The sequence below is a fragment of the Engystomops pustulosus genome, chromosome 5 (assembly GCF_040894005.1).
Source record: "Engystomops pustulosus chromosome 5, aEngPut4.maternal, whole genome shotgun sequence".
In the NCBI taxonomy this organism is placed as follows: domain Eukaryota; kingdom Metazoa; phylum Chordata; class Amphibia; order Anura; family Leptodactylidae; genus Engystomops; species Engystomops pustulosus.
Window position 1 is genome coordinate 188627868 of NC_092415.1, and position 17461 is coordinate 188645328.

Genomic DNA, 17461 nt, shown 5'->3' on the forward strand with positions numbered 1-17461 from the left:
TGTCTATATTGTTGCTGGCTGTATAGTGATTACTGGGGAGCTATATATAGTGATTGCCTGGGGAGCTGTATATAGTGATTGCTGGGGGAACTGTATATAGTGATTGCTGGGGGGGGCTGTATATAGTGGTTGCTGGGAAACTATATAGTGATTGCTAGGGGAGCTGTATATAGTCATTGCTGGATGTATACAGTGATTTCTGGCAGGTTGTATATAGTGATTGCTAGGGGAGCTGTATATAGTCATTGCTGGATGTATACAGTGATTTCTGGGAGGCCGTATATAGTGATTGCTGGGGAGCTGTACATAGTGATTAATAGGGGAACTGTATATAGTGGTTTCTGGGGGAGCTATATACAGTGAATGCTTGGGGGGCTGTATATAGTGGTTGCTGAGGGGCTGTATATAGTGATTGCTGGTGGAGCTGTATATAGCAGTTGCTGGGGGAGCTGTATACAGTGATTTCTGGGGCAGTTGTATATAGTAGTTGCTATGAGCTGTATATAGTTATTACTAGGGAGCTGTATATAGTGAATGCTGGGCGCTGTACATAGTGATTACTGGGGAGGCTGTATATAGTGATTGCTGGGGGAGCTGTATATAGGGATTGCTAGGGAGCTGTATATAGTGATTGCCGGGGGAGCTGTATATAGTGGTTGCTGGGGAGCTTTAAATAGTGATTGCTGGGAGAGCTGTATATATTGATTGCTGGCTGTATAAAGTGATTGCTGGGAGACTGTATATAGTTATTGCTGGGGGCTGTATATAGAGATTGCTGGGGGAGCTGTATATAGTGGTTGCCGGGGGTGCTGTATATAGTGGTTGCTGGGAGCTGTATATAATCATTACGGTATATAGTGGTTGCTGGTATACATTGATTGCTGGTTGAGCTGTATATAGTGGCTGCTAGGAGCTGTATATAGTGATTTCTGGGGGGCTGATTATAGTGAATACTGGGTGCTGTACATAATGATTACTTGGGAGGCTGTATATAGTGATTGCTGGGGGAGCTGTTTATAGTGATTGCTGTGAGGGCTGTACATAGTGATTACTGGGGAGGCTGTATATAGTTATTGCTGGGGAGCTGTATATAGTGAATACCTGGCGCTGTTTATAGTGATTACTGAGGGGGCTGTATATAGTTATTGGTGGGGGGCTGTGTATAGTGATTGTTGTTCCCTGTATGGACTACATTCAATGGGGGCCCCCACCAGATTTTTTGCCTAGGGGCCCCCACCAACCTTATTCCAGCCCTGATGACATATCCTAAGGAATAGTTCCTGTAATACCCCTTAAAATGATCATTAATATGTCATCTTTTATTCTGCTGGGTTAAACATTAGATTTTGCAATTTGTCCTCACATTCATGCTTTATGCCATTAAATCTTACTTAGCTTGACCCAGTGGAGGGGGGAGTATTGGTTCGGTGCTAAACTTTCAGCAGTTCTATAGATCTGTTATGTTGGCACCTCCTGACCTTGCATTTGTTTTGTGTCCCAGTGTTTGACCCTATAACGCTGTTTTCTGCTTATCCCATAGACTATTCTGTTTGATGGTCTGTAAAGAATGAAATGTGGGCCCTCAGCTTCCCCTGCATATATAATGCATAGTACCATACACTACAGCTACCATAATGCCCCCATTAACCCCTCAAAGCCTCAGAACTTTTTTGTTTATTGCATTGCTATTTAGATTTGGTTGCATTCCAAAATCTCTACCTTTGATTTATGTATTTATTTTATATTTTTTTAGGTCACCAAGAGTATTTGAATCCTAGGGAGTCTGATTGATCATAAAATAGTCTGCAATATGTATACCAGTATTTTCCCCATTGGACCCTGCATGCCTAGAATGACAGGACCCAGAGCCTCTATGAAGCTCCTGATTAACAGTCACCAATTGCCAGCACTGAGTCCAGCTGTATAATACAGCAGACACTGGCCTTGTATGGAGGGATCAGCTCATGAGCGGTCTCCTTACAGGAGTAAAGAAGCCATGACGCACAGGTACATTACGTGTCATTAACGGGTTTAAAAATTGGGTTGCAATAGATGACATCTCATGCCTTTATACTAGGACCCCCTGTCCCCCACCAGCCTTTCCACCTAAAATAAATCTACCGTTTGCTTTTGTGCATTATGAACCAAACATACTTTAAGAATGCTGTAGCTACACTGATGCAGAAACATATCTTGTTAATCCCTGAACTGAGTGTTTTTACTGGAAAAACAATTATAAATTATAGAATTGCCCTAGCGCTCTCCTCTTACCCTAATTATGCACTGCTCCAGCCTTGTCCTTCTGAGAATACGTAATCACTGGGGCACATTTATTTACCCTGTCACCGGAGTTCACCGAAAGTGCATTGTCCGACGATAACTTTTAAAAAAGCATTAGCAAAGCGAGTGTATGAGCTTGGCGGCGAGTGTGCATTGATCTGAAGTGTGTGCAGTGTCTTAAGTGTGACTTACGTTTAAGGGAAGGAGTACTTTTTGGATCCAGCAACAAATAGATAAGTGCATCTACATTTTTTATTTCCTGTTATTCATTGTGTGATTTTTATTGCAACCAAGTAGATCTGAAGGCATTTTACTTGCATAATCTGTATATTGTGTGGGGGGTATAGGGAGGCATTCACCTTGCTTATCTAGACAGTATAGTCACAGGTGCTGCCTAATTAATAGTGGGGTGTGGCTATCTAATTAGCAGCCTTTATATACTTCTGTGGTCAGTTTGTTTGGTGGTTTGCAGCCAGATCTTGTGCAGTGAGCTCTGCAGATTTTTGTGGCAAATAACTTTTAAAAAAGCATTAGCAAAGCGAGTGTATGAGCTTGGCGGCGAGTGTGCATTGATCTGAAGTGTGTGCAGTGTCTTAAGTGTGACTTACGTTTAAGGGACTTAAGTTTGAGGGGCTTTAGCAGGTAACTTCTGTGTTCTGTGTTACTTTGACTGTAAATTCTTCTTTCTGTGCATAATTCTATTGTAATCCCCATTAGAATAATGGACTCCATAAGTGGCATTGCTACACGGTGTACATCCTGTGCCATGTATGCTTTCCTTGAACAGCAGTTCGAGGGGGAATACTGCTGTGTGGGGTGTGTGAAAATTGCTCATCTGGAAGCCCAGATTCTGGATCTAAATGAGCAAGTTTCAAGGCTGCGGGCAATTGATAATATGGAACGAAGTTTGCTGCTCCTGGAGCACAAACTCTCTGGGGAAGATGGGTGTGGGGAGGGAAGTATGGAGGTGCAGAGTGAGGGGGCAGCTAGTTGGGTAACATGTAGAAGGCGGGGTAGAGGGAAGAGTTGTAGAGAGTCAAGTCCTGATCTGGTGTACCCCAATAAGTTTGCCAGGCTGGAGGATGAGGGGGATATCAGCTCTGGGGTAGCAATGCTGCAGAAAGACATGGCCGCTAGCAACCAGGGGAATGTCTGCTCCAGTAAGAAGGGTAATGGGAGCACAGGCAAGGTCAGACAGGTGCTGGTAGTGGGAGATTCCATTATTAGGGGAACACACAGGGCAATCTATCACAAAGACCGTGCATACCGAACAGTGTGTTGTTTGCCGGGTGCTCGGGTTCGGCATGTTGCGGATCGGGTTGATGGATTACTGGGAGGGGCTGGTGAGGAACCAGCGGTCATGGTCCACATTGGCACTAATGACAAAGTAACAGGTAGGTGGAAGGTCCTTAAAAATGATTTCAGAGATTTAGGCCATTAGCTCAGGGCAAGGACCTCAAAGGTAATTTTCTCAGAAATACTGCCTGTACCACGTGCCACACCAGAAAGGCAGCGGGAGATCAAGGAGGTAAATAAGTGGCTCAAAAGTTGGTGTAGGAAGGAGGGGTTTGGGTTCATGGAGAACTGGGCTGACTTTTCTGTGGGCTACAGGCTCTACAGTAGGGATGGGCTGCACCTCAATGGGGAGGGGGCTGCTGTTTTAGGGGAAAAAATGGCTCGAAGGTTGGAGGAGTGTTTAAACTAGAGACCTGGGGGGAGGGCAACTACACTTGTGCAGGGCAAATAGAAGGTGTACATAGAGAGCTGGCAAGAGCCATAGTCCATGGGGGAGGAAGGGGGGCTGGAATGAGATTGGGGAATAAGAACTAAAGGAATACGGACAGGGAAAACCATATAAAGTGTATGTACACAAATGCCAGAAGCATCACAAACAAAATGGAGGAACTGGAACTCTTGATGTTGGAACGGAAATATGATATAGTGGGTATCAGCGAGACATGGCTGGACAGTAGCTATGACTGGGCTGTTACTATAGATGGTTATAGTCTTTTTAGAAAGGATCGTATAAATAAAAAAGGGGGAGGGGTTTGTTTATATGTGAATTCTTGCCTCAAGCCCGTCTTGCGAGATGACATCAGTAACGCAAATGTGGAGTCCCTATGGGTGGAGATAAGAGGAGGGAAAAATAAAAATAAAATATTACTAGGGGTTTGTTATAAGGCTCCAAATATAGTGGAGGCAGCAGAGGAAATGCTGATAAGTGAAATGGATGCGGCTTCAAAGCATGGTGAAGTACTTATCATGGGGGACTTCAATTACCCAGATATTGACTGGGGGGCAGAAACCTGCAGGTCCTTCAAAGGTAGCAGGTTCTTGTCAACAACAAAAGACAATTACCTGTCGCAACTAGTCCTGGAGCCAACAAGAGGGGGGGCACTGCTGGACCTTATCCTTACCAACAGACCTGATAGGGTATCAAAACTACAGGTTGGGGGGAACCTGGGGAATAGTGATCATAATATCATTGATTTTGTATTACGCTTTACTAAGCACGTTAGTGAAGGGGCAACCAACACTCTAAACTTCAGGAGGGCAAATTTTCATCAACTAAGGGAATACCTTAAAGGCATAGACTGGGATAATGCTCTCAAAGACAAAAGCCCCCCCCAAAAATGGGACTTTTTCTCATATATTCTGAAAAAGTCCTGTGAGAAACACATACCTTATGGGAAAAAGCATAAAAGGAACAAGAAAAACCCTATGTGGCTAACTAGTCTTGTAAGGAAAGCAATAAGCGAGAAAGATAAAGCGTTTAAGGTGCTAAAACGTGAAGGTAGCGATGAGGCATTACAGGATTATAGAGAGAAAAATAAATCCTGTAAAAAACAGATAAAGGCTGCAAAAATAGAGACTGAAAGAAATATTGCCAGGGAGAGCAAAAATAATCCCAAATTATTTTTCAAGTATATAAATGATAAGAAACTAAAAACAGAGAGTGTGGGTCCCCTTAGAAATAACATGGGGGTCATGGTGGAAGGAGATGAGGAAAGGGCCAATCTACTGAATGTCGCCTTCTCAACTGTCTTTACCCAGGAAAATCCCCTGGTGGAAGACACAATGAGGAATAATGTAAATTCTTTTTATAATGTCAAAAGTTTAACCCAGGAAGAGGTACGGCGCCGCCTCGCAACCACTAAGATAGATAAATCACCTGGGCCAGATGGCATACACCCCCGGGTTCTGCATGAATTATGTACGGTGATAGACAGACCGTTATTTTTAATATTTGAAGATTCACTGAGGACTGGTTATGTTCCACAGGAATGGCGCATAGCAAATGTGGTACCAATATACAAAAAAGGATCAAATAGCGATCCTGGAAACTACAGACCCGTAAGTCTAACTGCTGTGGTGGGGAAAATATTTGAGGGGTTTATTAGAGATGCTATCCTGGAGTATCTCACTGTGCACAACCTTATAACCCAGCGTCAGCATGGGTTTATGAGAGATCGGTCCTGTCAGACTAATCTGATTGGTTTCTACGAGGAGGTAAGTTCAAGACTGGATCTGGGGGACGCTGTGGATGTTGTATATCTGGACTTTTCAAAGGCATTTGACACCGTGCCACATAAAAGGTTGGTATATAAAATGAGACTGCTGGGAATAGGAGAAAATCTGTGTATCTGGGTAAGTAATTGGCTTAGTGATAGAAAACAGAGGGTGGTCATTAATGGCACATTCTCAGATTGGGTTGATGTTACCAGTGGAGTGCCACAGGGGTCAGTATTGGGGCCACTTCTTTTTAATATTTTTATTAATGACCTTGTAGTGGGTTTACACAGTCAAGTTTCAATATTTGCAGATGATACTAAGCTGTGTAAAGTAATAAATACTGAAGTCGATAGTTTAGCATTACAGAGGGATTTGTGGAAGCTTGAGGGATGGGCAGAGAAATGGTTGATGAGGTTTAATGTAGATAAATGTAAAGTTATGCACTTGGGCCATGGAAACAAAAAGTATAATTATGTTCTAAACGGTCAATTACTTAGTAAAACTGAAGCTGAAAAGGACTTGGGCGTATTGGTGGATGGTAAACTTAATTTTAGTGACCAGAGCCAGGCGGCTGCTGCTAAAGCAAATAAAATAATGGGATGTATCAAGAGAGGAATAGATTCTCATGATAAAGACATAGTTCTGCCCTTATACAAATCCCTGGTCAGACCACACATGGAATATTGTGTACAGTTTTGGGCACCAGTATATAAAAAGGATATAGTAGAGCTGGAACGGGTGCAGAGGAGAGCAACCAGGATTATTAGGGGAATGGGGGGACTAGAATACAATGACAGATTACAAAATTTGGGATTATTCAGTTTAGAAAAAAGACGACTGAGGGGAGACCTCATTACAATGTACAAATACCTGAATGGACAGTACAAGGATCTCTCCAAAGATCTTTTTATACCTAGGCCTGTGACCAGGACAAGGGGGCATCCTCTACGCCTAGAGGAGAGGCGATTCTACCATCACCATAGACAAAGGTTCTTTACTGTAAGAGCAGTGAGACTATGGAACTCTCTGCCGCAGGAGGTTGTTATGGCCGACTCTATGTACATGTTCAAGAGGGGCCTGGATGACTTTCTGGAGAGCAAAAATATCACGGGTTATGGGGATAAAACATTTATTTAATTCTTGAAGGTTGGACTTGATGGACTTGCGTCTCCTTCCAGCCTTATATACTATGATACTATGATACTATGATAATGCACATCTGCCGCGATTCACTAAGATCGTGTGCCCGATATCCTTCATGTGGCGCTTCTTCGCTCAGGTCCAACAGCAAAAAAAGGGTTGCGTGCATCACAATCGCAACGCACCTGCTACTTAAAGGGGTTTTCCCATTTCAACAAGTAATTGATATTATTTGAATAATGAAAAGTTATACAAATTTCCAATCTACTTTCTGTATCAATTCTTTACAGTTTTCTATATCTCTGCTTGCTGTCATTCTATAGGAAGCTTCATTGTTTATTTCCAGTGGACAGAAATCTGACCATGGTCACACAGGTGCACGGCTCGTTATATCACACAGCTCCTGATTACTCTCTGTGAAACTAACGAGCCGTGCACCTGTGTAACCATGGTCATATTTCTGTCCAGTGGAAGTAATGATAGAAGCTTCCTATGGGAGGACAGCAATCAGAGATCTAGAAAACTGTGAGGAATTGATACAGAAAGTATGTTGGAAAATTTTATTATTTTTCATCATCCAAGCAATAACATTAATTTGCCGAAGTGGGAATACCCCTTTAAATACCTGTGCAAGCCATTTACCCATTGAAGATAGGGCACAGAAAAAAGTGCGTCGCAAAGTGGCGCAAAGCCTAAGTAAATGTGCCACACTGTATTGTCCCTGACAGACAGCAGTAATCAATTGCTGCACCATCCCCCAGCTGCTGTGTATGAGATATCCAGCTCCAGGTGATTAGTCCTGTCTGGACAGTCTAGGCAGCTCCTTTGTATGTGGAATTAATGGGGCACATTTACTTACCAGTCCCGTTGACGCTGCCGATCCGGAATGTCCGATGAGGATTTGGAGCTGCCGCGATTCACTTACAGCGTGTGTCCAATTTCTTGAATGTGTCACTTCCCCGCTCAGGTCCGCCGGAGTTTGCCTTCTTCTTCCCGGTGTATGTGAATGCTGATCTTGTGCCACAATCTGATCGCGTGCGCCACAAACCCGGGGCAATTCAGGGCAAAACGGAAATATTCGGGAAACCTGACGGAAATGCATCCGACGGACCCTTAGTAAATGTGCCCCAATGTGTTTATGTATGGCAGCCATCATGCACCCAGCATTCCCAAGGTCCTGAATTTTATACTTGTTTTTTGAGCAAGACCACTCAGTTCAAGGATTAAACAAGATATGTTTCTGCATAAGTGTAGCTACAGCGTTCTTAAGGTATGTTTGGTATGTAAGGTATGTAAGGAAAATTTCCTTTAAGTTCCTTCTTCTAATTATTGTGACCCCCCAGCTCTCATTCCAATAGACCTTTAAACTTTCTGTCCACAGTGCTATATACTGTGACTCCCCTGTGTCACCACCACTAGAGACCTTTAAACTCTGTGTTCCCATTCTTATTTTCTGTGACTACCTGGATATCTCCGGTGTAGTTCATGATTCACTGTCTGTGGCAGCAATATGTCCAAGGATGAGATACAAAAATGTCTCATAAAGATTCCTGGGGTGTATTTTGCTAAGATTATCGTTCGGACACCCTGACATAGACTGTAATGCACAGGACTGGATGTTCCTCCAAGTCTTTCTGAGGCTTTTCTAGTACTATGACGCCATCTAGTGGTTACTACTATGAAGGGACTTTTTAAAAAATTACTAAGTAATTATTCCCAGTTATCAGTGTTATACATTGTTATACATTGTTCTACATTACATTCACTAGTTTCACCCGTGTCTATTACTGGGGACATTGGGTAAAGAAGTTGCTGCTAATGTAACTAAAGCAACACAGCAATAACCAACCAGCTTTCTCAGACTCTTAGCAGAAGAAGAGTGAAGAAATCAGGCGATACCTTTTTGAGGCTAACTGATTATATTTGATGGTGAGCTTTCGAGAATACTAGTTCTCTTCGTCAGACATGTTATGCATGAAACAGAAAATTCACAGCATTTTATACACACTAAACAGTGATCATCAAAGGATATTAAAAAAAACCCTCTAAAACAACAGATTGATAAATACAGGGACATCTTATTTACGACAGGCAATAAAAACCTGTGAGGCGAGACACATGAGCCCTGGCTCTTATCTGCTTGTGGAATCCAGGTCAGAGGTAGGAGGTCATGAAACTGGCATGAATGTTAAGACCACTTTGTAAGGTGTTGAATCTCAGCATTAATTTATACTCCCATTCTTTCCTTTCCCTCTGTGTCTTAAAATGTCCCATTAAAATAGTAATCTGCAAGTCTTCCATGATGTGGTCACTCTGGAGAAATGTGCAGCTAATGGGAGATCTTTTCTTTCATTTTTAATATCAGCTCTGTGTGAGTTCATGCGTTGATGGAGTCTCTGACCTGTTTCCCCAACATAAAGGCCTGTGGTTGGACACTGCTGACACATAATAAGGTAGACCACATTGGAGGACCTGCAGGAAAAGGTCCCCTTGATCTGATGTACCTGCTGTGATTGGGGTACAGGTACCTGGTCACCTGTGCGGATGTGCTGGCACGTTTTACACCTGCTTTGCAGACAGGGTGAGGTACCATTTTCTGATGGGGGTCTCAGGGCACTCCGGACAACCAGTTGTTTTAGGTTTGGTGGTTGCCGGAAGGACAGGAGAGGAGGGACTGGAAATATTTCTTTAAGTCTCGTATCTTTATGCAGAATCGGTTGGAGTTCCTTGGCAATGTGACGCAGGATCTCCAGTTGTGGGCTGTAAGTGACTACTAGGGGTACTCTGGCCTCCTGTTGGGTGTCCTTATATTTGAGTAAATCATCTCTGTTGATGGCTTCTGCTTTACCTATTTGGTTATCAGTCACTTTTGGTCTGTAGCCCAACTGGAGAAATTCAGACCTGAGCTCCAGGAGGTGTTTTTCCAGGTCTTTCTTGTCTGAACATATACGGTTGTAGCGTGTGGCTTGGCTGTATATGATAGATTGTCTGGTATGTTTGGGGTGGAAGCTGTTATTTCTCAGGTAGGTCGTTCTGTCTGTTGGTTTATGGAATATGGTTGTGGTTAAGTGGCAGTCTATAATTTGTATGGTGGTATCCAGAAAGTGTATCTCCTTGTCTGAATAGCTGAGTTTCAGACTGATGGTGGGGTGAAAGTTGTTGTAGCCCTCATGGAATTGAATTAGGGCCTCCTCACCTGCAGTCCAGATGATCAGAATATCATCAATATAACGGAGATAGGTCATGGGTTTTGTGGTGCATGGGGATAAGTAAGCACCTTCCAGTTCAGCCATAAATAGATTGGCATACTGTGGTGCACACCTTGAACCCATCGATGTTCCCATACACTGTAGGTACAGATCCTCCCAAATGAGAAATAGTTGTGGGTGAGCACAAATTGTATGAGATCTGAGACCAGTTCTGTTGGTAAGTTGTGCTTCTCCATGTGTGCCCTGCATGCTGCTATTCCATCTTTATGGGGGATGTTAGTGTATAGAGATTCCACATCCATGGTGGCCAGAATTGTACCCTGTATCTGGAAGTGGGCCTACAGTCTTGAGTTTATTTAACTCCTTCCCGACGCAGCCCTTTTTCGTTTTTGCATTTTCATTTTTTACTCCCCACATTCAAAAAACTTTTTTATTTTCCCATGTACAGAGCTGTGTGACGGCTTATTTTCTGCATAACAAATTACACTTCAAAATGGTGGTATTTAATATTCCATGCCATGTACCGGGAAGCGGGAAAAAAAATCCAAATGCAGTGAAATTGGTAAAATAACGCATTTGTGCCGTATTCTTATGGGCTTGGATTTTACGTATTTCACTGTGCTCCCCAAATGACCTGTCTACTTTATTCTTTGGGTCGGTACGATTACGGGGATAACAAATTTATATAGGTTTTATAATGTTTTCATACATTTAAAAAAATTAAAACCTCCTGTACAAATTTTGTGGGGGGGATTTTGCAATCTTCTAACTTTTTTATTCTTTGGTGTATGGAGCTCTGGGTGGTGTTATTTTTTGCGGATTTTGATGACGTTTACAATGTTATCATTACAATGTTATCATTTTTAGGACTGTACGACCTTTCGATCACTTTTTATAGAAAAAAATGGCAAAAAAGTGCCATTTTCGACTTTGGGCGCGATTTTCCGTTACGGCGTTAAACGCAGTGAAAAATCATATTTTGATAGATCGGGCATTTTCAGATTTTTACTGTTTATTTATATTATTTCTAGGGAAAGGGGGGTGATTTGAATTTTTAGGTTTTTTTATTATAATTATTTTTTATCTTTATTTTTATTTTAACTATTTTTCAGACTCTCTAGGGTGCTTTAACACTAGGGTGTCTTTACGATCCTATCATATACTGCCATACTGCAGTATGGCAGTATATGGAGATTTTACTCCTCATACTTAACAATGCGCTGACAGCACATTGTAATGAATGGGTTAACCTGAAGTAGCTTCGGGTCTTCGTGAGACCCGACGCTACCATGGTGACAGATCACCACTACCCGATGACGTCACGGGGAGCGATGATCCTCGGAAAGATGGCGGCAATAAGCAAGAAAACACCCGCGATCGGTGCCGGCACCGATCGCGGGTGTTACCGGTAAGCCTTTGCTGCAATATGCAGCAAAGACTTACCGGCTATGGAGAGGGCTCGGCATGCAAGCCCTCTCCATGCACCGGGACCCGACATGTGACGTACTATTACGTCACATGTCGGTAAGGGGTTAAGGAACTCCAACCGATTCTGCATAAAGACACAAGACTAAAAGAAATATTTCCAGTCTACTGTCCTTCCGGCAACCACCAAACCTGAAACAACTGGTTGTCCGGAGCCCTGAGACCTCCATCAGAAAATGGTACCTCACCCTGCCAGCAAAGCAGGTGTAAAGCATGCCAGCACATTCGCACAGGTGACCAGGTACCTGTACCTCAATCACAGCAGGTGGACAGGGATCAGCATCAGAACCATTGAAACACAGGCACATTACCACAGTGGGGATGATGCCACCACCAAGTGTGACAGTGGGGATGGTGCCACCACCAAGTGTGACAGTGGGGATGGTGCCACCACCAAGTGTGACAGTGGGGATGGTGCCCCCACCATGTGTGACAGTGGGGATGGTGCCCCCACCATGTGTGACAGTGGAGATGGTGCCCCCACCATGTGTGACAGTGGAGATGGTGCCACCACCATGTGTGACAGTGGAGATGGTGCCACCACCATGTGTGACAGTGGAGATGGTGCCACCACCATGTGTGACAGTGGAGATGGTGTCACCACCATGTGTGACAGAGGGGATGGTGCCCCCCACCATGTGTGACAGTGGGGATGGTGCCACCACCATGTGTGACAGTGGGGATGGTGCCCCCACCATGTGTGACAGTGGAGATGGTGCCACCACCATGTGTGACAATGGAGATGGTGCCACCACCATGTGTGACAGTGGAGATGGTGCCACCACCATGTGTGACAGTGGAGATGGTGCCACCACCATGTGTGACAGTGGAGATGGTGCCACCACCATGTGTGACAGTGGGGATGGTGCCACCACCATGTGTGACAGTGGGGATGGTGCCACCACCATGTGTGACAGTGGGGATGATGCCACCACCATGTGTGACAGTGGGGATGGTGCCACCACCATGTGTGACAGTGGAGATGGTGCCACCACCATGTGTGACAGTGGGGATGGTGCCACCACCATGTGTGACAGTGGAGATGGTGCCCTCACCATGTGTGACAGTGGGGATGGTGCCACCACCATGTGTGACAGTGGAGATGGTGCCACCACCATGTGTGACAGTGGAGATGGTGCCACCACCATGTGTGACAGTGGGGATGGTGCCACCACCATGTGTGACAGTGGGGATGGTGCCCTCACCATGTGTGACAGTGGGGATGGTGCCACCACCATGTGTGACAGTGGGGATGATGCCACCACCATGTGTGACAGTGGAGATGGTGCCACCACCATGTGTGACAGTGGGGATGGTGCCCCCACCATGTGTGACAGTGGGGATGGTGCCCCCCACCATGTGTGACAGTGGGGATGTCGCCACCACCATGTGTGACAGTGGAGATGGTGCCACCACCATGTGTGACAGTGGGGATGGTGCCCCCCACCATGTGTGACAGTGGGGATGATGCCACCACCATGTGTGACAGTGGGGATGGTGCCCCCACCATGTGTGACAGTGGGGATGGTGCCCCCACCATGTGTCACAGTGGGGATGGTGCCCCCACCATGTGTGACAGTGGGGATGGTGCCCCCACCATGTGTCACAGTGGGGATGGTGCCCCCACCATGTGTGACAGTGGGGATGGTGCCCTCACCATGTGTGACAGTGGGGATGGTGCCCCCACCATGTGTGACAGTGGGGATGGTGCCCCCACCATGTGTCACAGTGGGGATGGTGCCCCCACCATGTGTGACAGTGGGGATGGTGCCCCCGACCATGTGTGACAGTGGGGATGTCGCCACCATCATGTGTGACAGTGGAGATGGTGCCCCCACCATTTGTGACAGTGGGGATGGTCTGTTCAATGGGATAAGCTGTTTTGCTTGGTTTTTACGCCAAACATATCATTTGGAATTGTGGGCAAAAAGTTGGATTTTGGTTTCTTCTGACCAGAGCACCTTCTTCCACATGTTTGGTGTATCCCCGGTGTCTTCTTGCCTCTTCCATAAAGGGCAGATTTGTGCAGTGTACGACTGTTGTCCTAAGGACAGACTCTCCCACCTCAGCTGTAGATCTCTGCAGTTCATCTAGACTTCTAGAGGGATCATGGGCCTCTTGGCTGCATCTCTGATAAGTTTTCTCCTTGTTTGAGATGAACGTTCAGAGGGATGGCTGGGTCTTGGTAGATCTGCAGGGTCTGATGCTGCTTCCATTACACGATGACACTTGCACAGTCTCCTTGGGATGTTTAAAGTTTGTGAAATGTTTTTGTAACCGAATCTGGCTTCTCCACAACAGTATCACTGAGCTGCCTGGTGTGTTCCTGGATCTTCATGATGCAGAACCCCAAGACTATCACAGAACAGGTGGATTTATATGGAGACAACAATGGATAATTCAGAGATCCTCACTGAACTTCTGAAGGGAGTTTGCTGCACTGATAGTAAAAGGGCCGAATAATATTGTGCGTTCCACTTTTCAGTTTATTATTTTTTTACAAAAGTTAAAGATATCCAATAAATTTCGTTCCACTTCACAATTGTGTCCCAATTGTTATTGATTCTTCATCAAAAAAATTACAATTTTATATCTTTTTTCTGAAGCCTGAAATGTGGCAAAAGGTAGAAAAGTTCAAGGGGGTTGAATACTTTCGCAAGGCTTTGTATATTGCAAGCAAGGTGGTCTGTCCAACCTATGTAACGGAGAGGGCTTGTGATCTGGAGCAGGGGTGTGTAGACGCCACAGAGCAGCATGGAGTAGGGACGTTTTTGGTGATCCACCCCCTTTCTCAAGCAATATAAATATTTGGAATATCTAACTTTTGCCACATGTAAAAAATAACCCACATGTTTAGGTGTTTTACAGCATTTTTAACAGCCAGTTGTTACTTTAGTGTACTAAGAAATGCAAGACAGACACCTGTTATTTTTCATATTTTTTCCAAAATGCAGCCGGCCAAATATTGAGGTTTTGCAGCCATTTTCCCTATAGACTTCTCTGCTCTAGTTGACAAACTGTAGATAAGACACCTATTATATAAGTGCTACAAGTGCAAATGTTTCTTTTTAAATGCATTTTGTTATCTACCATAAAAAAGGAAAAAAGAATAAAAGAAGCTGTTATCTTCTGAGTTGTGAACGCTTTATAGTATTGCACATTAGGGGTCAGTGTTGTCTGCAAAATGTATCCACAGCGGCTGTAATTCTCATTCTTTTTTTTTAAGTATAACTTCATTCATTTTTATGGGAGAAAACGCAACAAATATGAGTAAAAGTGTGTAAGAAGAAGCAAATTCATATGCATAATATTTTATGACCATAGATAATTGGGGACAGGTAAAAAGTTGTAATAAAAAAACGGAATTCACCTCTATGGAGGCCTCTGTGTCCTGTGTGGCTGCTCCGCTCACCATGGCATCAAGAATAATTGATAGTAGTTTTGTCAAAATGTGCTGTGTCAGTTTCAGTTTTAACAGAAAATCCCTTTAATTGCAATATATAATCAGTAACATCAATTTTACAACTTTTTTCTAGGTTTTAAGCTTAAAGGGGTTTAGCTTTATGGATTCCTACATTTTCAATTGGGTCAATCTGGTGTGTTTAAAGAGGAGTAATAGTACTGAGCAGGGCACATATGTGTAGGATAGTAGCAATGCTATTGGCACAGCATTAGTACTATGGCCATATTTGTAGAATGGCAGCTTTAATTTTGTGCTGTGCTCATATCTGTAGGATAAAAGCATTAGAACTGTGTTATCATTATTCCATAATAGCAGCATTAGTACTGTGCTATGCCCATATATATATATATATATATATATATATATATATATATATATATATATATATATATAGGATAGGAACAGTAGTACTGTGCTGTCCCCATATATATAGGATAGGAACAGTAGTACTGTGCTTTGCCCATATACCTAGGATATGAGCATTTGTATTGTGCTGTGTCCATATATCTATGATAAGAACATTTGTACTGTGCTGTGTCCATATATGTAGGATATGAGCATGTGTACCGTGCTGTGCCCATATATATAGGATAGTAGCAGTGGTAGTACTGTGCTATATTTAAGAAAGTAGTTGTAGTATTAGTACTGTGCCCATACATGTAAGATAGGGGCATTAGTACTGTGTTGTGTCAAATATGTAGGATAGGACCATTCTTACTGTTGTGTGTTCTTATATGTAGAATAGTAACAGTAGTAATGTGCTGTTCCCATATATGTTGGATAGAAGCATTATTGCTGTGCTCATATATGTAGGATAGAAACAGTAGTGCTGTGATGTGTCAATATATGTAGATAGGAATATTAGTACTGTGCTGTACTCATATATGTAGGATAGGAACATTGGCACCATGCTGTGCCCATATATGTAGGCTAGGAACAGTATGACTGTGCTGCGCATATAAATGTAGGATAGTAGTAGTAGTAGTACTGTAATTAGCACTGTGCCCATATGTATACAATAGGAGCATATGTGTAGCATAATATACCAAGTAGCACAGTGAGTAGCTGTAGCCCTATATACAGGCAACTGACTGATTACAAGATTGTGATTGTGACACATTAGTGGGCACACCTTGATTTAACATGTCCCTTTGCTCACATTTCTTTAAGGGGTACCACAATTTTTTCATTTTCATGTGTAGGCAGGATATTTGTAGGAAAGGAGCAGCAGTACTGTACCTATATATATGTGGAATAACAGGGCCTATGGCATACGTAGATTGCAAAGCTTATTGCTCCATTTTCTTATTATTAGTAACTGCAGAATCTATCACATCATTATTAAAATAGGAGACAAAACAAGCTGAATGTATCCCTCTCTCCCCATAGCAGCTGCAAGGGTTGACTCACTGGGTGATTAGGAATCATCCTGTCTGGTTAAGAGGGAGCACACTAGACCAGTGATGGCGAACGTATGGCACGGGTGCCAGAGGTGGCACTCGGGGACCTTTCTGTGGGCACCCAGGCTGTCGCCCCAGGACAAGTTCACCAGACAGGACTTAAAGGGAACCTGTCACCAGGAGACCCGTTTTTAGCACTCCCCCAGTCCCCACAGAGCATAGTACATACACTGCCAAAGTGTTTTTGTATTAAAAATTGGTTTTACAGAAAAAAGATATGTTATATTGTACCTTTCATTAGCATGTGCTGTGTGACTAGGCAGTTGCCTATTGGGAGTGGCTGGAAAGGAGCAGTTCCCCCCCCCCTCCCTTGGGAAACAGCTTCTCCATGTGACCTTTTCAAATATATGAAAACACCCATCACTGGGCTTAGCGACGCCCCCTGCTCCTCTACAGCCAATCCCGAGTGTGGGGAGTTATTCATATATTTGAAAATTGACATGTTTCCCAACGGTGGGGGGGGGACTGCTCCTATCCAGCCCCTCCCATTTGGCAACTGCCTAGTCACACAGCAGATGCTAATGAAAGGTACAATATAACATATCATTTTTTCTGTAAAACCAATTTTTAATACAAAAACACTTTGGCAGTGTATGTACTATGCTCTGTGGGGACCGGGGGAGTGCTAAAAATGGGTCTCCTGGTGACAGGTTCCCTTTAAATCTTCCTGCAGTCCTAGACAATTGAGATGCAGCTATTGGCACTCTTTTAAAGTGACGTATCTTTGACTGATTGGAACTTCAAGAGGAGTAAGAAGGTGTAAACAGGGCCAAAATATTTTTGGAGGTCCTACTACTGGCCCCCACGATTCTTCCTGTATAGAGAGACCCTGGAGAGAAGCTACAATGATGTCTGAATATGCCTTCCTGCTTTAAACTGTATTGGTGTCCTCAGGGGGCTGATACAATTAA